At 45.8% G+C, this 27,081-nt stretch overlaps 1 protein-coding gene across 10 annotated transcripts in view; it reads left to right on the top strand.

Moving 5' to 3' along the window:
• The window catches only part of LOC119177364 (uncharacterized), a 515,905-nt gene that overhangs the window by 190,072 nt on the left and 298,752 nt on the right, over positions 1-27,081 (top strand). For 3 of the 10 annotated variants that reach the window (XM_075882184.1, XM_037428860.2, XM_037428864.2), the window contains exon 2: positions 17,920-17,967. The exons of the other annotated variants lie outside the window; for them this stretch is intronic. The gene's annotated coding sequence lies outside the window, so the exon portion shown is untranslated. The remainder of the gene's footprint in view (positions 1-17,919; positions 17,968-27,081) is intronic. 10 annotated transcript variants of the gene reach the window in all.

Genomic DNA, 27,081 nt, shown 5'->3' on the forward strand with positions numbered 1-27,081 from the left:
CGTTAAGGAGGACCGGCATCTTCAGCTGTATTTCGATGTTGTGTTCTGTTCTTATTGCGAGCTAGGCTTAACGCTGATGTTTCTTTTTATACTGGCCAGCTACCCTTTTTTTCTTTTCTGTAGAGTTTCTATTGCAGAGGGTAGTGTAGTTTAAGAAGGAAAGAAAGAAGGAAAGAAAAGTGAGAAAAATATGGCCGAGCATCGTCGGATATTAAAGCAGGAAGCTGCGTGGGGACGCGAGTAATGGTGCGGTTGCCACCTGCCACTGGCAGAAGTTTGTCCGCAACATTTTTTTTTCTTTCTTGTGCATCGCATTAACATCATCACGCGTCAAGGTGCCTGTAGCATTGCTTCTAGATCTTCATGCGAAATTCCCAGTGACATGTACTTTCAGAAAGTAAAAGTGAGAACCATCTACTCGTTGGCTTCATCATCATCAGTCTGACTACGCCCACTGCAGGGCAAAGGCCTCTCCCATGTTCCTCCAATCAACCCGGTCATCCTGTGCTTGCCGCTGTCACGTTATGCCTCCGAACTTCTTACTTTCATCTGCCCCCTGATTTTCTATTTCCCCTTCATGCGTTTGCCTATACTCCTTGAATGCAGCCATTTTACCCTTAATGACCTGCTGTTATCCTGCTAACGCACTACGTGCGAGGTCCATGTTCAATATTTTTTCTTGATTTAAACTATGGTATTCTCAACTCCCGTTTGTTCCCTGACCTGCTCTGCTCTCTTTCTGTCTATCGAGGTTACACATATCAGCTTCCTTTCCATTGCTCGATGAGTCGTCATTAGTTTAAGTTGAGCCCCCTTAGTGAACTTCTAGCTTTCTGCTCTGTCGGTAAGCATCGGTAAGATGCAGGTGTTAAATAAGTTCCACTTGAGCGGTGCTGGTGGACTACAAGTCATGGTTTGAGAATGCTTCCCAAATGTGCTTCACCCTATCCTTATAATAGTCATTTCACTCGGATGGTACGGCTGCGCGGTTGACCTAATCAGACGTATTCCCCTTTACATTTATTTAGTGTCTCGCCACCTACCGCACAGCGCCGTTCTCTGTTCGTCGTTTGCAGCACGAAGCCCCCCCCCCCCCCCCCAAAAAAAAAAAAAAATTTTTTTGGAAACAAACCTTATATAGGTCGCGCTTATATGATTTAGAACACCAGGTACTTATCGAAGAAAGAGTAGAAATCGTAGATAAGAAAAGGCAGGGAGATTGGCGAGTTTATGACAACCGGTTTGCTACCCTACTATCCGAACAGGGAACGTTAGGCCAGGAAATGCATAAGAGTCATTAACTGTGGTCATTGACTGTAGTGTACTAATTAGTACGAAAATGAAAATGGAATAATGCGTATGACAGACCATCCTTTGTGCCCCGTGTTCCCTATACTTTTACAGCGAAACCTAGCTGTTGTGAGATCACAACAACGGTCACGCGCAGCGCTGTAGTTGTCCGTCGCTGCCGCTGCTGGTGCACTATCGCACGAAATGAAAAATAAAAGAACTCGAAATAAAATATGCGAAGGCCACAGTAGGATTAGAACCCAGGTCCACTGCGCGCCAGTCCTGTATAGCACCGCTGAGCTTACGCCGGCGCGCGAAACTACTTTCAAAACTGCTTTTAGGCAGGTTTGATGTCGGGAATGGAATCACGTTAATTCATTTGAATTATAAAGTGTTTTAGGACAGCAATGAAACAACCATGGAGGCGTCACACAATGCGAATTGCGTAACGAGTGGGTCGTCCAATGTTACAACCCATTACGAAAGCTTGTTCTTCGTCTCCTATTAATTGTAGCACATACCCACTTCAGGCGTAATTCTTTCTTGTCGTCAGCCCCTGGATGAAACACAGTATTCGCACAAAATTGGTTGCAAGTGTTTAGAGGATACCACGCTTTTTTGAAGAATGATGAAGGATAGCATAGTGAATGCCGGCCTACGTACTACACAAAATTTATGATTATTTATGGTGCAGTGGGTACCCAGGAAGTGTGCTTATAGCACTTGCCCAATGTTTTGAAAGGGCTCTGAAAGGCCGCTTTTCCAGCTTTCGCTGTGACTGTGCTACACGTTTCGCGCAGGCCTGGCCTTTATTGATCTACTTGTCCACCGGATTCATTTAATTGTGTCTAACAAAGAAACGAGCCCTCAGAAAAAAAAAGGCCGTTGTTTCGTGCTCGTACCTTACATGATATTCGTTCACTTGTTTGTTCGGTAGTCGATACGCAAAGATTCTGAAATATTGACATGGTTGTTATGTCAATAATAGAACTGCTATCTTGAAGTTTTCATCATTGTTTTCAGCTTGATAAAAAAATGCCAGCGTATCAGAAAATGCGAAATATACGGTGTTCTGTTAAAATGTGTCATTCATCTTCAGCACAAATATGGTGCTATTTGTGGGAGAAAGACATGATACTATGCAAATCTTCTTGCGCATGGAAGATGCACGGTTCTTTGTGAAACTTAGTGCAGAATAACTGTAGCATTTCAACGGAACCGTATGATTCGTTACCTTTAATTCACGTAGGCTTTGGATATTTAGGGCACCTGCGATTTCAGTTCATTGTTTCACTACATCAAGAGCATCTTCATGAAAGGCAAACTAAAAACAACACTTTCGTTTTGCTGTAGCCCAACGGATGTCGTTTCACCGTACTACGCGTTTCGTCATCGTGGTCGACTGAATGCATCTTCTGCTTATAACAGAACAGAGATTACTTCAGTTGACCCATGGCTGTTAAGTGAGTCATTCATTCACCAGTATTCACACTTAGATGAAATAGTTCTACCAGTATGTGTGTGTAAGTCGTTCACATGTGTGGTAAACACCTCATCAGTATTCAAGCCAATAGATCTCTAGCTTTCCGCATTTACAAGAAACATTCGCTTTATAAAACGACTAACGATGGCACGCCTGTACTTTTTTAACGTGGCTCTCGCTCTTGACCATTGAAAACTAGTGAGCTATCTCACCTGGCCTACTTTGCACACCGTTGAGAACTCATAAAGCTGTAGTCCTGTAATCCTCCGGCGTACACAAACGTTGTCAGGCTGACCATAAGTGAGCTGAATTACCTTCAGTCATGTCGCACAGCGCGGAACTTGGAATGAATTTCGACCGCCCCAGTGGAATCTTTAAGGCGCGCCGGAGTCGAAGTGCGCGAGTGTTTTGGACTTTCGTCCTGACCGAATTGCGGCAGTTGTAGCTGTGAGTCGAACCCGCGAAGCTCCCGAGAAGCTCGCCGGGAAGCCAATTAACGCCGCCGCTCGCGTCGACCACGTTGGTTGGCGTCGTCTGCCGCAGCGGCGACGTCCGGTGCGAGGCCGGCGTGACCGGCTGACGGGTCCTTTTTGGCGCGCTCGTGGGCCGCGCCAACATGGCGTCTACCCGGCGGCAAGGTCAAGAGTGCATAACCAGTTCTCGCTGTCTGCCGCTTGCCTCGCTCTGTCCCCTTGTTGTAGTGGCCGGCCACCCCCTCCTCTCCTCTTTGAGCACCGCTACAAGTTGTGACGTCACTCTCTGGCTGCACTCGTTCTCTTGCGGCGGCGCATTTGTACTTCGCACGCGAGCCCCGACATTGCTGCCTGCGGCAGCGTGGTGGCCACTACTTCGTCCATTGTCCGAGTGTGCGCGGCTCCGACCCTCGTGTCACGATGCTTTACGGAGCAATGGCGCCCGTTCGCAAAGGCAAAGGGGGAAGGAATGAAACCTTTCACATTTGTTTAATTGGGAAAGGACACGTATCGCCACAGTTATACAGAAACACTGATAGTCAGCGCTGTCTAATGCCAATTTTTTTAGCCTGATTTGTAACAACAACAACAACAATAGTAACAACAACAACAATAGCAACAATAACAACAACAATAAAAATAATAATAATTCATCGGTTTAGCGTCCAAAAACCACGACGTGATTTTGATAGACGCCTTAGTGGAGGGCTTCGGAAATTTTGACTACTTAGACTGGTTAACGTGCGCCTAAACCTAAGTCTGCGGGCCTCGAACATTTTCGCCTCGACCGACAATGCGGCTGCCGCGGCCAGGATTCGATCCCGTCACCTACGGGTCGAGCATTATTACCATTAAAGCACCACGGCGGGTCTAATTTGCGATCGGATACAGTGAGTTGATTGCGAGGCACATACGATGAAACAATTTTTTTGTTGTTGTTCAGCCTCCTCGGTCACGTCACGCATTTTTCATGGTTTTCGTGTTGTGTATGGAGCAAAAGAATGCCGCCTTCTCTGTTCGGTGAGACATGCCGCTCTGTGAAGCAGCACCCGTTTCGAAGATTTACTTTTAACACTGTGCTATTAATTTACCGAGAGATCGGCCACGTCGCTGAGTAGAACGGCAGAAAGATATATGGAGTGCTGAACGTAAGAAGTTCGCAGGCATTGATGGAAGCAGCTTGCACGAGACAAGGTAATTTGGAAAATCGTATCACAGGCCCTCTTACTACAGTGGGCCCCTGATATGTCTGGAAATGACGAATCAGGGGTACCATTAATCTCAAGATTTCGTTTCCCGCCGTAGCGAGTGTTCCTTCCACAACGTATGGTATATAGAAAATTTTTTTGTCATTCTATTCACTGGCCTCTTCTTCAAGCGAGTGATTGTGATTCAGGCATGTCCTTAGTTGTGCGTGGATTTCTGAGTGCGGAGAACTTTAGCGGGCCGAGCTGTCGTAAGCTGACGCATGCTGTAATCGTACGCTGTCGTATAGTCGCTATAGATGTAAAATGCAAAATCAGATATAGCATAGACATCAGTAGCATATTAAGCGTGCTCGCGCGAACCATTTCTTCCTCTTGTTGCTCGGACGCCTTAATGATGATATTACGCGATTGGCGCAATACGGGCTCGAGCTGTCGTATGCTATCGTTGCTCGCCGCAATTCATACAAAACGACGTAACGAAAATTTAAAACAGGAAGCGAGCGAGTAATATAAAAGAAGGATAAAAGTAGGAAGAAAAGTAGAAATGAATAGAGAAAAACGCAAAAAAAACTGGAAAAGAGAACAATCAAAAGGCAACCGAGAAGAAGCGACGAAGGCTGTCCAGCTCCACTGCCTTAATTTTTTATTATTCCCGCACAAATTGCTCCTCAGCTTGCCAGAAGATTTGTCGTTAGAAGTTAAAACACGTCAGAAGAATGCCGCTATGGCTTGATCAGGTGTACGTCGCCATTAGTTGCATCCTGTGAAGGGCTTCAAAGCGGAGGCTGGAGTGACGCTTTCGGTGGGCGCTTTGAAATTTAAGTTAATTGGTGTGGAATATAAGTGCACACACACACATACACACATTTTTTCAACATCTGTCCCGGTCGGAAATTTTTCTATTTCGCTTTAGAAAGTTTAGTTCCCAGCTTGGAAATGTTTTTTTTTTTTTTTCAGTGCGCCTGTCAAAACACTGATAGGAGAGGATTTCCAAGTGCATTTACGAACGCGATGGTTAATAGCTGCTGGGGTAACAAAGAAGGTAAGGAACACAATTTAGCACTACAGGAGCCCATTGACAATCAATATAAACGTGTGAAATCAATCGCCGCTTGTGAATTACCTCTGGTGGTTTCTTTTTGCTTAATCAGGGTGGAAAGCGGATTTTCGATGAAACAGTGAATACCGGTACGTCTTTTGCTGTTATAGTTTGTCGCTCATTTCTCAATTTTTTTACCATTGAAAACCGTTTAACGTGAGAGCGTCAAGAACTCGTTTCACAAAAATTCCCGTGTCGTCATCAATGTCGGCGTCGGCGTTGTTGGTTGGGAATAAGAATTAGGTTTTGCCCTGACCACAAAATTGAGAAAAGGCAAATGAAATAAAATTTTGGGTTTGAGTGAATACCGACTCAAGCCGTCTGCGTGGCAAAGCACGTGTTCTATGTATCACAGAGCCATGTTATTAATAGTTCTATACTGCGTGCTTCTAAAAAAAAAAGAAATAGGGTTGATTCTTCCGTCATAGGGATGGATAAAACACGAAAGTAAAACGTATTCTTACGAAAGTGGTTTATTATTTACCGTGCATTCAAATAGGATAGCTCGCGCTCTGCTTATTGGTGTTTGACAGTTTGGAATGTCATGCAGTGGTAAGAGTCTCCTTAACGCATGTAATATTGCGTAGCAGAGGTGTAAAATGGCGTCAGGCGTCAAAAGATATGAATTGACTAATGAGGGGGTGCTTTAAAGGCCCATTCATTACAAAGGGCTCAGGGATATTTAATCACCATCAGCATCAGGGGCACCGATAAAGCGAGCAGCTGCGTTGGTCCGCGTCTTGCCTTATACGGACGTGATACTGGGCCCTTCGCTGATTCTCAGAAAGTTATGGCGTGGCGGGCACATTTACTGTATTCTTGCTTCAGCCATTCTCGGACAGTTTGATATGGCGAATGTCGCGCGCACATTCGTTTGTTTCTTCAGGGCATTGTTGAGGTATGCGATCGCAACGCGCACGAGGCACGATTACGCCATCTCGTTCTACTCTTCAAGGCGTCCTTTACGTTTTTTTTTGTTCGACTGTATGCTTTGGTGGCGTTGTACGATTCTCGTTTCTACCCAAGCGACGAAATTTTGAAACTTCTGCTGAAAAATATTCCAACAGATGGCCGCAGAAAAGAACAGGAAAGTAAACTATAAATAAAGACAAATCTCGCAAAGGCACCTGCCCGATGTGTAGAACGTTGCGGCTGCCAAGACTCGTTCATAAGCGAAAGAAACTAGAAGCGAGAATCAAGCGATAATTAATTTTTTTTGTCTGTAGGAGGCGAATAATTAGCAATAGTTACCAAAAAAAACTGGGGCGTCACGCAATGACGTCATCTCCAGCACTGTTTTTTCGGCACCATGCTTGAGAAAACTAATGTCATACGTAAGCGACGAGCAGACACTGTGAGACTGACACAGAATTGTATTTCCGACAGGCCTTCTGAGCAACGTCCCCACATCTCTTTACTGGGCTGTATATGAGCAGGGGCCAGTTGCACTTCGTGCTACAACCAGATCTGGCAAATGCAGTGATGGAAGTGCGGCTTCAATTGCTCCAAAGTGCCCCAAATGAGAATTGCCGCTTCATGCTGCTACAAAGAACAATTTTTGTTAGTAATTGCTCCAAACCTGCTCTGAAATGACACCGAGGGAACGAGAATGACAAATTTTCACTTTTTGACCGACTCATAAGTCCTAAAGAAACGGAAAATAATCTCTGTACTGTCGTCTCAGTGTGCTATCAGTGCGCAGAATTATCGGCTCTCACCTCATTTGTGTGACAAGAACTGGAAATTAATCATAAAGCTGATATGGCTGTTTTTTTTTCCTCAGCTGTACATGCAGGCTAGTGTGGTGAAATGTGAAAATGACCAGGAATGTTTTTACCCCATAACGATCATTTTCTGCTTAGATGGCAACTGTTATATGGGACTATGGTTACTTCTAAGATGTGGCGCTCCGCTTTTTCGGTTTTATATAATTTCTGCCACAAATTCTAGTATTTTAAATTATAGCCTACTTCACAGCCTACTTATGACAGCCTGCCATTGTTTGTTTCATGAAATTTACATTGATTGTTGTCTTTTAAATAAATCAGTATTTACGAAATGCTTCGACAATGCTTTGAACGCCAAACAATGTGTGGAAGATTTAATATGATCTCCTAAAACACCAGTAGCTGCTCTAAACTAGTTTTTTTTTTTCTGCTCTGAAAATGTTTGTGGCTGTTCCAAAACATTATTTTTCCTGCTACAAAGGATGCTCCAAAAGTAAAAAGTCACTTCTATCACTGCAAATGTTACCCAGCTAACAAGCAAATCATTATCAATAAAGAATCCCGAGAAAAGCGGCGCGACTTTACCGAAGACGCTCGTAACAAGAGGAAATTGAAGGAATCGTACCACTCTTCAAAATATCTTTCTTTTAATTCATGTAAAAGGTATTGCAATACACTCTTAAAAAAAATGGAGTGACGTACTCTCCATTTAGGGAGGAACGGCGATGTCCTCAATGTTCGTCTTCAAATAGAGAAACGTTGCTCCCTCATCCACGGAGAAACACGTTTCTCCTTATGAAAATCAACATGGCTGTCCCCCGGCGAAGCGAGTAGGCTTAGCAAATGCAACGATTCTCGACCGGTAAGGAGTACACGGCACTGAAAGTTACAAAAAACGGTCCCGCTGAGCTTGATATTGAACGAAATTGTTATAAAAACAAGCAGACGAACCTGTGGCGGTGAACGCATCGCGAAAGAGAACGATGGAGCAAGTACGTTTCGTTCGGTCAGCGAAGCCACGTTCACTCCGAAAGACACGGTTTCTGCAGAGCCCTCACCTGAAGAGTGCATGCTAGGCTTGCTGTATTTATTTCTCGCAGATTCACATAGTGTAGCGACGTTATCCATGCGTTTACGGGTCCGCAGGTCACGAGATGTGCCTCCAAACCAAACACTCGATCGCAGCGAAACCATTCCGAATCCGTAGTGAAGCTTTGATAGATAGATGTTCAACGATATATAAATGGCTGGAGGTGTGAAAGCGTCAAAGCAATGAAGTAAGTAGTAGGTGGCGCCATCTGGAGGGATTGATCAAAGTTAAAAAAAAAGTTGACTGCCGTGACGTTTGTTGTTATTACCCACTATCACAGCTCCCTTGCGGATATTTTACGCATCAACCCATTCAAGACCACTTACGGACACCGAAAGCTTATTATATGCAATCCATATAGCAACACATGCACACATGCTCACATAGTACACAAATAGTACGCAACAAGTACACTAGGGTATACGCTAACAAGTACGCAACAAGAGCACAATCAACCATTCAAAACGAACGGCTCACACCTCGACGTGTTTACTCTCACTCTACTGTGAAAGCGCGCCAGCTTATATAGCGATGAATTTCAACTGACCTGAGTGGCACAGGTTACAAGTAGGTTTTCTTACACTTTTTTTCACGTTTTTTATCAATACCACAACATGCGCACACGTAAATATATTGTATCTGATGCTTAGGTACACCTTAGTTAATCAATGGTTGCACAGTAATGAACGGAATAATTACTAGAGCTTATCAGGTTTTCACGAAGGCGGATGCCCCAAGCCGTGCTTAGAATGCCCATGGCAATTCGAACGCTGCGCCATCTGTCGACCACTGCCACAGTTACTTTTTTTTTCTTGAAGCCTCTGAGAGTGCAAACACTTGCCACGCGTTAGCCATTTCGGAGGTCACGTTTTTTTTTCTTCTTACTTGGAGAGGGCGCAGTATGCAGACCAAACTTTGTCTCCGTCGTAGTAGGTGTTCTGTGGTCACGTCGACCTCGTTTAGTTGCTTCGTCTTAACGTTTACTTATATTCTTTTTACGTGCGTACCACAAGTGTGACCGTAAGCCATGGATACAGTACACCACTAGCCCTTCAATGACAAGGTTTTTGATGCGGTAACGACCGTCCTAGCAGTGTATACGTGCGTTACAACGCGGGTCTTGCGAGATAAATAAGCGATGACCTCGCATCCGACGGTATTTTTTCGTGAGCCATGACAGTGGCTGTTGGCGTCGCGGGAGCTCTCATACTTGAATGGAGGAACTATCGCTGCAGTTGCGCAAGTTTACTATAACTTTATATAATGTTGTGTCTGCATACTTTTCTGCTTCAGATGCCTCTCGCGATTCGCCTCGCGTGTCAACTTGCAATCATAGTGCGTGCCACAATTTTGTTGTTATCGCTGTGGCTGTGGTGGTTATTACTCTGGATTCGGAATACTCTTTTCACAAAGGTGAGTGAGCGTTAGTACTTACTTGCTGTGCACAGCTGCTACTAGAAGTGCATTTTGTGCGGAGTTTCTCACGACAAAGGAGAATCATGGACGAGAAAGACATACTGCTCGCGTGCATAATTCCTTCCTACTTCTCAGTGCTGGCATGGGCAATTCAAAACGAATGCGGTTGAGAATTTGGTTTAACCTACAGAAGTCATTGGTTCACTTTTTACAAACGTTTAGTTATGATGATGTTTAAAATGTTTCTGATGGTTTTAATCTAGTCTGGCGAATAAACGCTCGGTGAAACTTCGCAGCCTGTTTCCCTTTGTGCTTTCACCTGCCGGCGTAGCATAGCCTTATTGGGTGTCGTGTGACTATGCTGATGGACGCAGGTACGACTTCCGGCCACGGCGGCCGTATTCGAATGGGGGTAAATTGCAAAGAACATCCATATGGTGGTAGTGGCACGTATAACTCTATCAATTGTATATGATCGTACTTTCACGCATGGACTGTAGAGTGGTATCAGGTTTCCTACACTATTGAAAAATTAAGTGTGATGCTTTTTTACGCGCCTCGTTGAATTCATGAGTGCTGTTGGTGCCGTGCGAAACTAAAAATGCGTGGGCTTACCAAGTATGTCGACACCGAAAAAAATCATTATTTTTTTTACACTCTAAGGTAATCGATAAAGCAAGACTGCTTGGGAAGCAGAGCTCCTTGTATTCGTGACAAATTGGTAGTATGAAACAACACGAGACACACATGGAAGTGTGCGGAGCATCGTGCGAGTGCCTGACGATAAAAAAAAAGAGAGGCTGTTACTCTATACTAATAAAACAAAAGAAAACGTCATTCCTGCATTGCTTACAACAATCTTAGGTTAAAGCAATCGCTCGCGACTGGCCGCGGGCGGCTATAGGCTTGGCGTGCGCATGCGCGCGAGCAAGACCCCCGTGATTGAGGAGTAACTTGAACGCTGAAGGAGAAACGTTGCTCCTTTGGTCCTTGCCGCGAGAGGGCGCGACAGGTAAAGCGCCCGAAAGGGAGGAAGTCGCTGCGCCGAAGGAGGAACGGAGCCCGTTTCTCCATTCTCGCTCCTTTTTTTTTTAGAGCGTAGGATGGAAAGGTGGGCTAGTTGGTAATTCATGATGGTTCAGCGAACTGGGAGCGCGGGGGTAAACACAGACACAAAGCAAAGAGGCGGCACACAGCACAAGCGCTCGTGCTGTGTGCCTCCTCTTTGCTTTGTGTCTGTGTTTACCCCCGCGCTCCCAGTTCGCTGAACCATCATGTAAAAGGTGTCACTAAAGTACGAAGGGCAGTTCGAAAATTTGCTTGAAATGTCTTGTACAGCGAACATATGCGCAACTCGGAACGAAATCACATACTTCTTTACATTGTCTCCACGGTAGTCTTTATTCGATTGAATTCGCTTTTGCCAGTGCTCTAATTATGTTTCCCGTTGATTCCAGTGACGAATATTTGACCTGCACCGATAATCGAGAATTGGGCATTAAGTGAGTAACAAGCGTGCTATTGGTTAACGTGATAATCTCTAAGGTGACTGTGTGCTGGAAAAATGCAAGCCCCCCCCTCCCCCCCCCAAAAAAAAAAAAAAAACGCGACAAGTGTCTCGGTGAAAAAAAGGAAGCTCAAATCCGCTTACTATGAGCGGAACCGGCCAGCTGTGGCTATAGACCCAGCCCGGTTCAACTTTCTTGCGTGTCTCTTTGAGAAACCGTTTCTCTGGGCGTGCTTGTTATTCCCCCATCATGCGCCAGCCAGCGCTTGAAGAGGGACGACGGCCTCGTCGTTGGGTGCGTGCGACGCACGAGGATTAGCCTCAAGAACCGAATGAGCGTCCGGTCCTGCTGTGAAAGCCGTATAGTATAGGCGTGCTGCTGCGGCTTCGCCGGCGCGAGCTGCTGCTCTCGACTCGAGCGCGATGTTCCGCTTCGCGCGACCTGTCACAACAAGGCTCTTGCATCTTAGCCGCCCAGCGGGCCGCCAGTCACTTCCTTAATCGACTTCCTGGATTACCGAGGCAAGAAAGCCGAAACGACCGCCTCGCCCATGCGGCCGCTTTGTTGCTTGTTTCTCGACGGCTGCCACGTCTAGCGGCAACATTCGAGTGGCCGCGAGGTGTTTCCCCTGCCAACAAGCGAGGACTTAGCGCTGAGCAGCTTGTTCGTTGCAAAATATTGAGCTGCTCTCACTCATCCACGAAGAGCGGCGGCGGTTCATTGAAAAATGGAGTAGTCGAGATGCCCTATATATAAGCTCTCGACAACAATGAAGTTACGAATGAACTAAGTGGAAGTAGGGGTGTATCCGCGATCAATACACAAACTTGATAAGACGAACACATTTAATTTCGACCCTGTATGAACAACCTGTTTATGAGGAAATGTATGACTGGATGTTTCGTTAGTAAAAAAGCAACTTTAAAAGGAACACTGCAGTTTTCTTCGCAAAGGCGTTCGTCCGTAAAAGTTGTTCTGACTAAAACCGACCACCTTCGCTAATACGTCCGACATCGCGAATGGCTAGCGCTCTCTTACAAAATATTCTAGCGTGAAAGCTTTTTAGTCCTTTTAGCACTTAACTTTTATTTTTGTCGGAGACTTGTCTGTTTGTGTTTTGTGAATAGTGGGGACATCAGATGAATACAAGCGAAGAATTCAGCCATTGGTTCAAGAATTTACGTTTGTGAACATGACGTCAAGTTATATCATCCGGCCTTAGTGTTTGCGAAATGAGAAAAATGGCTTCTAATTATTTCTACTGCTCACTTGAGTACACAGAATGTGAACGAACGTACTATTTGTCAAAGTGATATTCATCAAAACAGCTTCACGACGTCTTGCCGGGAATTCCTTCCACTACGGCGTCTCTCATAATCAAATGGTGGTTTGGGGGCGTTAAACCCCACAAATCAATCAAATCAATCAATCATCGACGTCTTGCCAGAAATGGCGCTTACCCGCCACAGCTTACGCGCCTCGGCTTCACCCGATACCTTCGGTCACGCTTTTTCCGCTTTGTGGTCCCCAGATCCGTAAACATTTTTTAGTTTTGATATCAGTCACGGTGAAGATAATTGAAGAAATATTCGCCCAAGAATGAGCAGTCTTGCTTTCATTTCCGAGGGGGAATGATATGTGGTATAGTGTCAATCGGCACCGCCAGGGCCGTAAAGATTGTTGCTAGCACTTTAGAGGTCTGGACTGTTGTATTGCTGCTGTCGTCGTCTCATTTATGGCCGCCGTAAGGCTAGTAAAACCATCTGTAGCATACTCAGCTCGTGCTCGCGCCCAGGAGGTGTTCTTTCTCTGGTTCGTCGAGTGACTTGATGATATGATGTGTGGAGCACATTGAGTGTACGGTTTATCGTATACTGTCGCTGCTTGGCGTAGCGCCGGCAATACCAGGTGTTAAAGTACGAAATAAAGGACGAAAGTGAGATAGAGGGAGAGAAAGGAAGGAAACAGACGAAATAAAGGACGAAAGTGAGATAGAGGGAGAGAAAGGAAGGAAACAGAAAGAAATTATAAATAAAAACAGAAAAAAAATCCGGAAAAGAGAAAAACAGATAGAGAGACTGAAAGAAAGACAAAGCGGAAGAGAAAGAAAGAAGGCTGAAAAGTTCCGCACTTAATGTTGTTTTTTTTTTGTTAATACGAATCATTACGCCTTAAAGCGCCGCATACAGCATCCTTGCTCTTCGTGGCTGCTTCTGTTTCGCATCAATGTCAAGGAAACAAAAATGTTTTTGCTCTTTGAATATACGTGGTGTAACACGAACAAAGAAAGTAAGGTGTGCTTTTTTGGTCATTCATGCGGGGCACGTGAGAATAGGGGCTCGTGTTACTCGCATATTGAAGAATCTGTTTCGCCGCATGGGCGAAACAATGAGTGCAACAGCAAACAAAAAAAGGGGTGGAGGGGGGGAGAATGTCAGAAATATCGCCAAGTAGCTCGATACTATAGCAGCTTCCTTCTCAAGCACAAAGAAGGGCGCTCCAAAAGGACGTGCAGGCATTCACCGGACAAGTGGGAGCTAAGAAATATCATATAGTTGTTGCGCCGTTATGTTTCAGGAACGCCCTGCACGTGTCGACAGCGCAGAACCCGATGCTCCTTGACATTTTTTTTTTGTTTTGTGTAGCGTGCGGAATGACACCCCTGCGTCTCCTGCCACGTGGTTGATTGATATGTGTGGTTTAACGTCCCAAAACCACCACGTGATTGTGAGAGACGCCGTAGTGGAGGGCTCCGGAAATTTCGACCACCTGGGGTTCTTTAACGTGCTCCCAAATCTGAGCACACGGGCCTACAACGTTTCCGCCTCCATTGAAAACGCAGCCGCGGCAGCCGGGATTCGATCCCGCGACCTGCGGGTCAGCAGCCGAGTACTTCAGCCATTAGACCAGCGCGGCGGGGCTGCCACGTGGTTGCGTCTAATGCAAATGTGCGCGGTCTTCTTCCAGTTTTTTTTTTTTTTTTTGTCCTCATCACGAGTGGACACAAAAAAGGGTCCCTTTTTCATGCCCGTCTAAAGGGCAGTTTTCAAATAGAAAAAATGCACAAGCAATGCGTAGAAGTAAACACACTCAAGCTCCTCCGAGATCTGAATACCGCCAGCGTCATGTGTGCATCTACAGATAGGTTGCCACAATTATGCCGGTACATGCATGACGTGAGGCTGAGTGTTTTTTTTTATTATTTTTTTATTACATTGCGTGTGGCTGAGTAGTTTTTCCAGCATGCTGGGGAGCGCGTAGTCGGTGGTTTGATTCCGCGATCCGGTGCCGTGGATTATTTTTTCATCCCATTTATTTTTATGCCTTTCTTATGTATATGCATGCTTATCGGGGAGCATGACGCTGACGGCGACGGTAAAAATCAACCATGAGCGTCCGTATAACTGCTGCAGCGCAATGGAAAACAGCGAAAGGTCGATGATTTACCGCATATTGTACAGTGATAACCCCAGCTATAGTACATGCCTCACCTCTTGTCGTGCTTGGCTTGTTTGCTTATTGTGTACTTGAATTAATATGCCCCGGCGTTAACGCTCTGCTTCTGCCAGGCGACACGTCTTTGGGGGTTGTCGTACGAAGGCAACAATAGTCTGCAGTTGAAGATTTCACTGTGTGCCAATTTATTAAAAATTGGGCCAGTTGGTTGACTTGCATGCAAGAAAACAAAATTGTAATGAAAGCCGAAAAACCCGACACTTTTGTTGTTTAACTTTCTCGTCGCCCCGCCGTGGTGGTCTAGTGGCTAAGGTACTCGGCTGCTGACCCGCAGGGCGCGGGTTCGAATCCCGGCTGCGGCGGCTGCATTTCCGATGGAGGCGGAAATGTTGTAGGCCCGTGTGCTCAGATTTGGGTGCACGTTAAAGAACCCCAGGTGGTCTAAATTTCCGGATCCCTCCACTACGGCGTCTCTCATAATCATATAGTGGTTTTGGGACGTTAAACCCCACATATCAATCAATCAATCAATCAATCAATCAATCAACTTTCTCGTCCGACAAAACTTTCGCCGCCGAATGTTTTCTTGTGCTTGTTTATGTGTAACCGTCACTCAGTGAAATAACTTAGTTGGGCAGTGCGCTCGTTTTGTTCGCCGTCCTCGTGATTTGTGCTGTTTACCATCATTCGTCGTGAGCATTGCATAGGAACTGTATTTCGCAAGATGTGACATGACAGCTTTCTCACGTGCCATTCTTTATTGGCAAGCTCGTGAAAACAACGTTAATAATAATTATCGTGATTTAATGTGCCAAAACGAGTAGGATAGGCATTGTAGTGAAGAGCTCTGAAAGTTTCGGCCACCTGGGACTCCTTAATGGGCACCTAAATCTGAGCACGTGGTCCTTAAGCACTTCCGCCTTCATCGAAAGTGCAGCCGTCGAGGCCGGGATTTGATCTTGCAACTTCCGAGTCAGAATTCGAGCATCTTAACTACTACACCACCGTTGCGGGTAAAAACAATAGTCCGCCGAAAAAAAAAAAACGAAAGCTATGTCACATAATTACTATTTTTACTTGAAATAGCCATTTACCTTAGGTTCTGGTGATTCTTTTTTGGGATGTTAACCGTGCAAACCATTTTATATCTTGAAATCCTAAATTAACAATGATACAGTAGACGCAAACGCACGAAAACGGTTGTATTGGTGCGTAGAACTCGTGCTAGCCTGTCGTCATGGGGTACCATGGTTCGCTAATTGGTATTGATTTACGTTTCAAGGTAGCGAGCTGACCGTGAGGAAAGAAATCTCAATTGAAAGCTAACGCTTTGTCCTTCGTCTTACAAGGTTTCTCCTTGGTTCCATGTTTCACCGATTCTCCTTCATGCAGTTGCTATATACCGCATACCCAAGCATTTACAGCGCATCCACTAAGTACCCATAGCTTCCGAAGTGAACCCACATCGTTCCGCCATATCCGGATTCTGCGGACAAAATGATAGGTTCACAAGTACGGTGCTTCCGTGTGGTGCGCTTGCGTTCGGCAGTCACCCGCATTTTGCAACGCTATATGTGCACTTATACTGCCTCGTCGAGAATGTTTACGTTCCATTGCGGGACTCCCCGTTGATTGCAGCCCTGCCGGACGGTTATAGAGCCATGCCTTTGTGCGGGCATGAGGTCCACGGCTGAGATCAGTCAAGGGCTCTGTCAACACAGCATACATTTGCGGATCGGTCGCGCGTAACAAAGCAGGACGTCTCGTATAGACGTTGTGGATCGCGACAGCGTTGACCACTGGCGAGGTCTCGACCCGTATAGCGCGGAGAGGGACAGTATTTGTTCGTGGTTTTATTGGCGCAATTGCGGCGTAGTGTGTGGGTTTAATCGACGCACTTATAACGCTGAAAAGTTCGCGAATGAAACGTTGGCGCAGTTTTCGCACATTTTTCAGCTCGAATTTCGACGCTAATGTAAACTTGATCTAGTATGCGCTCGTTTTTCTGCTGTATTGTCAGCATATCGTATTCTTTTTGATTCAATAACAATTCTTCAAATCTTCTTAATGTCTTTCTTAAAGGCGGGCGCGTGTTGTCGACCTTCATTTGTTTAGAAAAAAGTTAACGATTTAGTGTGATGTACTATGGGAGAGGATAAAGCCGCTCTGTGGGCGTCACACTTGATGATGCCCTGTATACAAAAACTATACGGGCAAACGTCTGTAACGCTCATGGTGAATTCACCCAGCAGAAAGCAACGTAGCCTGGATGATCACCCATTGGGTTTATCTTATACAATTTCAGCTCTCTCGGCATGCTTGTCTCTCCTCACATGGTGCTGCTTTCCGTATTGGTAGAGTTGCAGTTTTACGGCCCTATAAGTAAGCCCCACACGTGTGTTGTTTTCAGTCATCTATACTTAAATGTCGCATTGTGTGGATTTTTAAACCGCTTTAATCTGTACCTCGCCAGCCCCATCGCCGAGCTATCTATATGAATAGTGCTTCCTTCTATGAAGGAAAGAAGTGAAAATTTAAGGGCTCTTTTTCTTTGTTAGACACAATAATAGTGAGAAGTAATTCACAATGAAGGCAATGAATGCACAGGGGATGTTATATCAGTAGTAATTGTGGTGTCAGTGGAAAGAAAGCAAAGTGAATGAAAAGATAGTTTGCCGCTAGCAGGTACCGAACCTTCGCACTTTCGATAACGCGTCTATCTGGTCTATACCTACGAAGCCTAAGTGGCGGCCTTCTCTCCGTCCGCTTTATAAGGTGTATATGTGCATTTTTAAACGTGAGTGTGAATTGGTGCTGCCAGAAGCCGTTACGGCTTTTTTTGCGCCGTTTGTGAAGTTTGTGCAGTCCCTGGCGCTTTTAACACTTGTATTCGTTCGTATATGTATATAACTCAGATATTCTAAAGAATCAAGCTACACATACCAAGCTAGTGCTCACCTGCTATCCGTAATGGACCTTATTGCAATACTCTGTGTCTCTGTATGAGGTTTCAATTTTACCACGTGTAAAGACTGCCCTGTTTAGCTGTCATTCTGACGCCCACGGTGGCCCGTAGGGCGGGTATCTGCCATATCTGCGCCATTATCCATCGTCCTGCACTTTTTTGCTTTGTGTAACTTGTTACCCCCCCCCTTTTTTTTTATTTCAGTCATCAATTGACCAATGCCCGTAAAGCGTACAGCAAGGATCACCCAAGGTCAGTATTATTTTTTTTTTACTTGCGCCGTATGCGTTCATCACTTTCATTGCGTTGAGAGATAAAAAAAAATTGTAAGACCAAAGCCGGTGAAAATGAAGTATAAGAAGACTTCTATCGTATAGCCAGGAATCCGACAGCCACGATCTTGTCCGTCATGCGCGCTGATCACTTAGCCACACCAATACTGTAGAGCCGACTTCTGCCACTATAAGATTGTTGGTCACGAAGTGTCGTCATAATATTGCTATTCTTGTCCCGCGCTTGTTCTGCGAATCTCGCACGCCTATAAGACACATCTATTTTAATGTTCTATGTGCTTCTACGCGGGATGGTTCGCGGATGCAAAGCAAAGGAAAAGAAAAAAGTCAGCTGTACAAGAAAGACGCAGTATGGCGAATTCATGGGGTGCTCTGATAACGAGAAAAACAAATTGTTGTAGCCTAAAATAAACGACAGTTCTTCGAAGAGCTCTGAAATATCCGCATTGTCTTTCCATTTACATCCCGCGGGACTCGTCAAGTGCTGTGCTGAACTGAAAAACAACAAAGACAAACTTAAAAAGGAAGAAATAAAGGGGGAAAATGACTAATAACGAAAGATGTCGCGTCATCTCCGTACAATCTCGAGGAGGGGAGCGCACTTAAGAACGAAGCTGGAGAGCGCGCGCCGGGTCTTCGCTTCAGCGCGCATTTTCTTAGAGCGATGCGGCCGCATTAAAAGCGGAGAAGAGGGGAGTGGGGGGGGGGGGGGAATGTAGTGCTTTTCCGCCGAGACTTCATAACCGCGCGGTTTATGCAAATGAGCGCGCGTCTCTTGAGAAGCGCCGAGAGAGAGCACAGCGCCCCCCCTTTTCCGCCTGGAGGTGGACGACGCAAACAAACCGCCCGCGGAGCTCGACCCACTCCACCCTTTTCGTCCGCGGCCACCCGGACGGTGTGCAGCGCAAGTAAGCGGAGGTCAGTGTTTAGAGTCACCCGCCGAGATGGTCCCGCAGCTCCTCTGCGATGCGGCCGCCGGATTTCGCTTAATTCCCGTCGCGAACAGCTTATGTCGTCTCGTTCTGGTCTCGCAGATTCTCGGCTACTTCAGGAATGCCGCTTCAGCAGCGGCTGCTGCTGTCCCTTACAGGCGCGCACTCAGCGTGAATGAATGTTTACATTTCCCCGCGGCGTAGGACAGAGCCGCATTTATTGATGCGTCGTGGTTGGCACAGTCTAGCCGTCGCGCAAATAACGGGCGGCTTATGTAGCACCGGTGCTGTGCGCCGAAGAGAAGGTGGAATTCGCGCCCTGAAAAAATGGTGTACTTACGTTTATGAAATGAATGAATGAAATCATTCGAAGTCTTGGAACGCCGGCACAGAGCAATCAATCTCGATTATGCCTACACAACGTCGCTTTTATGAAATTGCAGCTGATGTTCCCTGCGGTTATCAATGTCTTAGCGTCTCTGACTCCCTAGTTCAAGAAAAGTTATCATAGATATAAGAGAGGAAGAGAGACCTGTTTTTTATTGATTGTTATCCCAATCACTAAAGACCCACCTGATCGTTTGTTGTGTGTAAGGCTATGACAGGTTTACTATTTTTTTTTTGTAGTTTCTGATGTAAAGTTTAACGTTCGTTGACGCGTTAAGTACACTGCAGATACGCTGCAATATTGGTACTTTCAAAATTACAGAGCTTAGGAACAAACTTACTAGCTTTCTTCGTTTCTTGATTGATTGATATGTGGGGTTTAATGTCCCAACACCACCATGTGATTATGAGAGACGCCGTAGCTAGTGGAGGGCTCCGGAAATTTCGACCACCTGGAGTTCATTAACGTGCACCCGAATCTGAGCACACGGGCCTACAACATTTCTGCCTCCATCGGAAATGCAGCTGCCGCAGCCGGGATTCGATCCCGCGACGTGCGGGTCAGCAGCCGAGTACCTGAGCCACTAGACCACCACGGCGGGGCTTTCTTCGTTTCTTCATGATTATGCACGCAGTAAGGTGAACAAAAATACGATCTAGCAGACGACTGCCGCGCTCTAGTATCAGGCCTTTTAATTAGCGTTAGCGGCATATTTGAGCGCTGACTGCAACGCACTCCGGTGGCTTGATAAACTGAACAGAAAAATTAAGACTATAGTAGTAGGCAAAAAGAAAAAAGAATTGAGGCAAGTGTGGTGTAAACTATATGCACGCGTGCATGTCACTTCAGCTGAAATAGGGTGCCATTAATCGTTTAATGACAAGTGCTATACCTGCATGAAAGGCTAGGGTATGTAACTCTTCGCCGTTCACGTCTTCTCAAACTACGCGTGCTTTTAGTGAAATGAACAGCCCATAAATATTTGTTCTTGCGTTGGTAGTTAGCAGGAAAATAAATGAGTGGCAAACGTGTGCATAGGACGTTTGCATGCAGGCAGTGCACGCATTGCTGATATTTGATAGCGCAAAATGTTTTCCCCGGGTTCCCATGATTAAAGAAAAATCAAAGATGGCATGCTTTTTGTCCTTTCTCTTCGTGTGCAAACGAATGACGTCTCAAAAACAATTGTTAATATAAAAGAGAACGTTATTTCTGGCTAGCGCATTTTTGTGTATGAGATATGACAAAATCAACGCTGAGTTCTCGTATCACGGGTTCATTGGCCTATCTTTTAATTCCTTTTAGAAAAAAAAATCGGTGAAACAGTGAGACCATTTTCATTTATGCAACTCAAGCAGCGATTTGTTTATATGCTCGGAACGATGCAGCTTTGCTGCAGTCTAGTTCTAAGTGCATGCCGTCGTGTGCTTAGAGTGTTATTTGCATAGCTCTTCTCGCTATGTCCTAAGTTTACCGACCTCTAGATCTGTGGGAACATGTACATCTGTGGTTCTCTAAAAGCATTGCTCAGTATACACACGATGTTTCACGCTGGCCGTGTGCATGTTCGCCCTCGTCGGTTTGTTTCGTGTTCATTCGTGTGCGCGTGCGCATTTCGTTGGGCGCAGTTTTAATCGCCACACCGCGTACCAACATCCCGAGTACTCCTGTTCCACTCTTTCGAGAGAGAGGAAGCCGGACAACAGAGACATTGATTGATTTGTGGGGTGTAACGTCCCAAAACCACCATATGATTATGAGAGACGCCGTAGTGGAGGGCTCCGGAAATTTCGACCACCTGGGGTTCTTTAACGTGCACCCAAATCTGAGCACACGGGCCTACGACATTTCCGCCTCCATCGGAAATGCAGCCGCCGCAGCTGGGATTCGAACCCGCGACCTGCGGGTTCGAATCCCAGCTCGGTCAGGGTTCGGTCAGCAGCCGAGTACCTTAGCCACTAGACCACCGCGGCGGGGCCAGACAACAGAAGCAGGGTGGTTAACCATACCATAGATATACGTTGGCCTCTTCTTCCCGGCGCATGGTCATGCTTCTAGTCGAGAGCCTTTCAATGTCTTTACGAGTTTGCGTGCTCTAACGAGCTGTGCTCTCAAACATTCGGCTTGTGGGGTTGACTTATCAGACAGCCCAAACACACGCTACGCTATTGTTAAACACGTATAAACGCAGATGCTTCCCGACTGTCCACTAACCATAAACAGTCGCGAATGTGTACGTTGAATGAACTTTGAAAAATTGATAAAGCATTCTTTCGAAGCCTTATTCTTATTTCATTTGTATGTAGTTTTCATCACTGCATGCAATAAAATATCGTTAATTCGAACTCGAAGGGGTCTGTAGAGTTGTTCGAATTAGGGAGCGTGCAGCGCTAGAATTAACGGACATCTCGTGTGCACACAGCGTGGACAAAACCTTTCTTCGAAATAAAGTCACCTCATTCCCAGAAATTGGGGACATCTGGACGTGGCACAATCTCTCGGCGACAGGAACGGCGGCCTGCCGTAACTGAATGGGATATGGGTGAGAAAAATCATACCTCTTGAATAAAGCTAGGTATCGAAAACGACTTTCGGTTTTATGTAGAAGAGACGACCTCCTACATTTTGGTGAAATCGCAGTATCGCGCTACTAAAGCGTGGGGCTTCCCAGGACAATTGAACACCATCCATATAAATACATGCATTGGATCCCATTGTTAAATATTAAGCACTAGCGGCGGCTGCATTTCCGATGGAGGCGGAAATGTCGTAGGCCCGTGTGCTCAGATTTGGGTGCACGTTAAAGAACCCCAGGTGGTCAAAATTTCCGGAGTCCTCCACTACGGCGTCTCTCATAATCATATGGTGGTTTTGGGACGTTAAACTTCACAAATCAATCAATCAAATATTAAGCACTACAGGAGCGGTCGCGCGGTTTGTAATGTGATACTGTAATTTTGCCAGGCTGTTGAAATGTACCTCAGATGTATAAAACGAGAGTCGTTTTTGATAGATGGTTTTTTTTCGTCAGATAAGATTTTTTTTCGCCTATTTCCCGTTCAGTTATGACAAGCCACTGCTGCGGCCGACAAGAGGTGGCGCTGCGTGCACGTGTCCCCGAATCCTGGTGATTCTGGTCTCGTTACCGCGAATCAAATGCGATTACACGTTCATAGAAGTTGAATCGTAAATTAGGTTCATATAGCTCTGAAAGCGAACATAATTAATTGATCATTCAGTGACACGCCATCAACAAGCGCCTACATGCATTTACGTGAGTAGTGAGTTTCATGTGATGATATCTCATGCCCTTTTATTCCGTTCAGCATGTATTTTTACATGGGAGAGCTAGCGCAATAAAAATGAAAGCAATCAAATTTAAACGCAGTCAGTCATTCGCGTTTGCTTGCGTTTCTTCAGTCGTGACTCCACGACTAGCACTTGAACAAAAGCCCTGGTTGAGAAACGCTTCTGCTTCGTTGTTTTGCATCCGTAGTAAATTTCGTTTGGTTATGCAAAACGTTGTGATCACTCTGGGTCGACTTCTACGAAGAGCGATGAAAATAAGTGACTCCCAGTTCGAAGTAACTGCTGTCCATACCAACGCGTTAGAATTATTGGTAGTTTTCGGCCATAGATATAGATAAAGTGGTTGCAAGAATATATATATATTAGAACCTATAACCCACTCAGGTGCCGCCATGATAGGATACTCAGCTATCGGGTGATGTGCGCGCTTGCACTCTCCACTGCATGTTGCAATAACTCCTAACATTTATAAAGACGATAGTCTTTCTTGGGGACCTTCGACGCAAAAAAATCTTGGTCTGTCTGTCTGTTTGTCCACCTTTAACGGTACTGGGTACTCTAAACGGCACCAGCTGATATTCCAAACAGCCTACCCCATCCGTAGGGCCCACCAATGTTGCTGATGATCCAGCGTTCTCGCTTGTGCAATTGTCAATTTTAAAAGCAAACATTACGCATATACGAGGTGCCATAACAACACGTATATATTCTGTATATGCGTCTTTTACTAGAAAATGCATACATAAGTAATTCTGAGGACCGTAGCGTTTATCACGCGGCGCTGACCATGCAACGCTTGCACGATAATACAAGTGTTTCCAACGCTTCGCTAAGACGACGCGGTGGTGGCACCTACCCGTTGCCTTGCGTACTACATCTTATCAACCCTGAGACGGGCGTGCACGCCCGTCTCAGAGCCTCGCGCTTTGTTTTTCAAAATAACTGCCAGATAGCGCTCATGTCTCACGTGTGGCGTGACTTGAAGCGCTCGTTCGCCTCCGCTGCACACTCGAGGCACTTTAACGCAGCGCCTCCAGAATACCATTCACCAATTTTCTTGCGCAGAACATCAAATAAACGTTTTCTGCATTCTCTCCAGACGCAAGACTATCGTCTTTCGGTGACATTTGCATATTAACACGCAGATACGGGCCATTTTTTTCTCTTTCTTGAACCTCTGTGGCATCGCAGTAAGAGACTGCTACAGAAGGTAGAGTTGTTGTCTGATGGCAACAAAAAATACGGACGACGAAGCCCAAGCATTCCGGCGGAATCGGCTGCATGGCCCCGCTCCCGAATGTTGATAAGACTTGATACGGTACAAGGATGGTGACGCCATGCATCTAACAAATGAAACTGCAAACGATTTTTCTCGAGCGCAGCAAATTACATAAATGACCATTGTATCTTTTTTAAGAGTAGTCGATATAAACATCAAACAATTTTAGTGTGTTTATAATAGACGTGAACACACTTGTTTATGATTTATACTGAGAGAATTGAGTGTTTTAAACTGATATATTTGACTCAGTGTGATTGATTGATTGATTGATTGATTGATATGTGGGGTTTAACGTCCCAAAACCACCATATGATTATGAGAGACGCCGTAGTGGAGGGCTCCGGAATTTTCGACCACCTGGGGTTCTTTAACGTGCACCCAAATCTTAGCACACGGGCCTACGACATTTCCTCCTCCATCGTAAATGCAGCCGCCGCAGCTGGGATTTGAACCTGTGACCTGCGGTTCAGCAGCCGAGTACCTTAGCCACTAGACCACCGTGGTGGGGCAAAATTGATATATTTGGAGCCTCGTTCAAGTATTCTAGTGACAACAATGACGGTCATTGTTGTCATTACAAACGTTGAACGTTCCTAGATGTTATCGTTTTGGTGGTTATAGCTTTTTCGGCACAGGTTTTTTTCCAGTCTGTATATTAACTCTATGACTTCTCAAACTACGGGTCGTTGAGTGGAACGCATAACGCATATATTGATTCTCGTATTTACGCCATCGTGACTCAGCAAACAATTGTGTGTGTGTGTGTGTGTGTGTGTGTGTGTGTGTGTGTGTGTGTGTGTGTGTGTGTGTGTGTGTGTGTGTGTGTGTGTGTGTCACTGCAGTGTGACGCGCGCACGCACGTACGCACTGCTATGGCAGTGCCGAACTGTGTCCGCCAGCGCGAGTCGGTGACAAAGCGCTGTATGGCTGACCAAGGATGTTGGTACAGCGATTTTTGTGCGGAGCAGTGTGTCATCGCAGCTGTGAGCGCGCATTCCTCTGACATAAGCGTATCGGCGCCCGTGTGCACGTGGTCGTTTGACGTTGATGTTGAAAGCCGATACCAACATCACGGAACTTTGTCCACGACACCTGCGCGTCTACCTCGGCAAGAAACGGCCTATTCTTGCATCGCCGCCGCATATCGTGTTTCGAACTCTGCGCGAGTTGTGCTTTTGTTGTCGCCTATACGCGAGCTGACGCGCGTAGCTGGCGTTTGCATGATCTTGCCTATTGCTGTAGCAGCACGCAATGTCGGGTGGGACTATTTCTGGCTGTCGCCTACCGGCTGCCTTTGTTTTTATCTCTATTTATTTGAATATGTGATGCGCCATGAAGGCAGTTTCATGGCCGCTGGATATAAAACAAAAAGTGTTGTTTTTTATCCAGCGGCCGGGTTAGTTTTCAGGGCAGCGTTAAAAAAAATCCGCAGATCCCACGTATCTTATTTGGAAATCAATGTTATGCGAACCAGATAGATAGATATGTGGGGTTTAACGTCCCAAAACCACCATATGATTGAGAGACGCCGTAGTGGAGGGCTCCGGAAATTTTGACCACCTGGGGTTCTTTAACGTGCACCCAAATCTGAGCACACGGGCTTGCAACATTTCCGCCTCCATCAGAAATGCAGCCGCCGCAGCCGGGATTCGAACCCGCGACCTGCGGGTCAGCAGCCGAGTACCTTAGCCACTAGACCACCGCTGCGGGGCGTTATGCGAAGCATGCGAACGGATAGTGACTAGGTTGTAATTTTTTTTTCATTGGACGAGACGTTACGAGGTAGCGCTCAAAACATGTACAAATCATTGCACAGGCATGCGATAAACAGCCGCATATGTATTACATAACCAGTTGTTAACAGTTGCGTAACGTTGCCAACACCAACATGAATATTCGCAACGCAAGAAACGGTAAGCTGATATGACGTGCTGGTGCAAGTGAAGATGGACACTTCTACATAAATTAACTTCAGTGGATGGCGCCTAACTACATCTGACACTGACATGAAGTGACGGCTGTATAGTACATATGTAATATTTATAAAATTACCAGCACTGCAACCATAACTGACGTTTCATGGACATTAGGGCCTATTTTAAATGTAGTTTTCAGAGCTGGCGTGGCTCTAAGATAGAATACTTGATTGCCACGCAGAATGCTGGGATTTAATTCCTGTTGGAACCGTGACAATTATTCCCAGTATCCATCGGGTCAACGCTGACTGAGCTAGCTTTTTCTCAACGCTCACGCGTTAAAATTAACCGTTCTTGCCGTTCCTGGGTAAATATAAACTGTCAATCACTTGTGGTACATACTCGCATGCCTGTGACACATACCCGCCCGCGGATATTTGCCACACGTCTGGTGGAAAGGGTTTGACAACGTACGCACGGGATCGCAATATAATTCATGTCATGACCAGCGAGTCATATTCTTCAAACCATCATACCCCCCCCCCCCCCCCCCATACTCAATTTGGTTTACCCCATGTGAGGGAGAGATCACGATAAAACCCAGCTCTGGCTTGCTGGCTGCATGCATGCTTGCTGAAAGTGTCTGCAGTGCGCACAGAAATGCTTCGCATTTAATATTCAAGCCATAAAGACACGTTTATACAGTGCAAGATTGTTGAAGCAGCCGTATTTACAGCTGAAAAACATGACGCTGCGCATCCATCGTGGCATTGTAAAAAATAATAGAAAGTGTACATATTGAGGTACTATGGATTAATTTTGACTCGCCGGGTTTTTTCTAGGTGCAATCAAATAAAATCACGCTAGTGCCTTTTTTTTTTACATAGTGCGGAGCATCTTGGGCCCGGCTTCTCGTCCATACATCTCACATGGCGTGATCACGCTCTTCGTAAAGCGCTCAACACAGACCATAGCAAGGCTAGCAATGCTCAAATTGGGTTTGAAATGAACGAACAAGGTCTAACATAAAGATGTTAGCTGAGATGGCGAATACGTAATCGCATTAATCAATTTAGGATCACTAAAACGTTCGGAAAAGGTGGAGCTGCCTTCGGCGTGGTGCATTAGAATGGCGTCACCCCTTTGATGAGCGAGAAAATGGCCATGCCTGTGCGTCAGCGCTGCATCGCTACATGGCTGCACCTGATGTATAGAAAGCAGCCTGATGGAACTCGCTGCGCACGAC

This window comes from Rhipicephalus microplus, chromosome 2 (assembly GCF_043290135.1).
Source record: "Rhipicephalus microplus isolate Deutch F79 chromosome 2, USDA_Rmic, whole genome shotgun sequence".
In the NCBI taxonomy this organism is placed as follows: domain Eukaryota; kingdom Metazoa; phylum Arthropoda; class Arachnida; order Ixodida; family Ixodidae; genus Rhipicephalus; species Rhipicephalus microplus.